This window comes from Seriola lalandi, unplaced genomic scaffold (assembly GCF_002814215.2).
Source record: "Seriola lalandi dorsalis isolate HSWRI2012SDOR001 ecotype SW California unplaced genomic scaffold, Sedor1 jcf7180002054870, whole genome shotgun sequence".
NCBI classification, from domain to species: domain Eukaryota; kingdom Metazoa; phylum Chordata; class Actinopteri; order Carangiformes; family Carangidae; genus Seriola; species Seriola lalandi.
The window spans coordinates 43,329-44,701 of NW_019525423.1; the positions used below are offsets into that span (position 1 = coordinate 43,329).

General features: G+C 46.1%; 1 protein-coding gene across 1 annotated transcript in view; it reads left to right on the top strand.

Moving 5' to 3' along the window:
- Positions 1-1,373, top strand: part of LOC111671160 (sodium channel protein type 2 subunit alpha-like) — a gene marked incomplete at its 3' end in the record, with an annotated part of 101,925 nt that overhangs the window by 9,051 nt on the left and 91,501 nt on the right. The window lies entirely within an intron of this gene.

Genomic DNA, 1,373 nt, shown 5'->3' on the forward strand with positions numbered 1-1,373 from the left:
ACCCCACACACACACACACACACACACACACACACACACACACACACACACACACACACTGGTTTTTACATTTACATTTCAGGCGTTTAGCTGACACTCGGCTCAAAGACGCTTCAGTTCCTGGATCGCCGCCGTCGCACCGAGCACATTTCCATTTCACAGTTACGTCGACGCTCTTCTCTCTTCCTGGTGCCTCTTGTTCTCCGAGCCAAGCTCCGCCCACCCGCTCCCCAACAACCTATGAAACTATTTGTAAATTTATTTCTAGAGCGTCGATGTTTATAACACGATGAACTTGACTCAGTCCGGAGTTGGAAACGAAACCTGGAGGTTACAACAGCGTGAGTGAGTGTGACGCACAGTGCAGCTGTGAAGACGCAGAATTAACAGAAATCATATAATAACAACAAATATCAGATTAAATGATTCAGATCAGGATAAGCAGCGACACTAACTGGAACTGCAGTCTCATTGGCTGTTGGGCGACCTCCACCTGAGTGTCGGATCACGATGCCGCTGATGTCATAATGATGTCATAATGAACTGTACGTGCTGTTACTGCTTCCTGTTCCTTAACCTGCTCACGTTATTCAGCTTGTTCATCATGTGCACCATCCTGACCAACTGCTGCTTCATGGCCATGTCGGAGCCGGCGTACTGGGCCAAATACCTGGAGTAAGTACACCTGGAAACTGTCTGTCTGTCTGTCTGTCTGTCTGTCTGTCTGTCTGTCTGTCTGTATAAGACTGATGTTATGTGAATGAAGCTGGGTTCTTCGTTCCAGTTCAACGTGGCGATGGATTTCCAGCTCGTGCCTCTTGTCACGACTTGGATGCAAAAAAAGTGTTTTTTTTTCACGTGTTGCTGTTACTCATTTTCAAACTGCACATTAAGCAGGTTCATGGAAACACACCGAGTGCGTCTACTTCCTCAAAATAAATCACCTTTTGGAGGGGGAGGGGATTAAACCCTTAATAAATGCTGCTGAAAGCAGCTCTTCCTGCAGTAAATGCCGACACACTCACTGTGAGTCCTGGTCTGTTGGATTAACTGTGTCCAGACCAGCTGGACCTTTTTCTGTCAGACTCACAGGAAAAACTCTTTGGAATAAATCATTGTCGAGCGTTTGCAGGCGAAGGTAACTCTGGCTCCTGCACAAACTGGACACTGGGATCAAATTCTGAATTTTGCCTGAAACTCCCAGGACACCCCCAGACTCCATTTTATTTGAGTGAACTCATCACATTTGAAAACAGCCTGTAGGAAACAAACTGATTAATCGACCACTCTGACTTGAAATATCAGACTCCGGCGTGAGTTAAAGATGAGTCCGAAATCTGAACCTGAACATCTTCATCTGTCCTGAAACATGA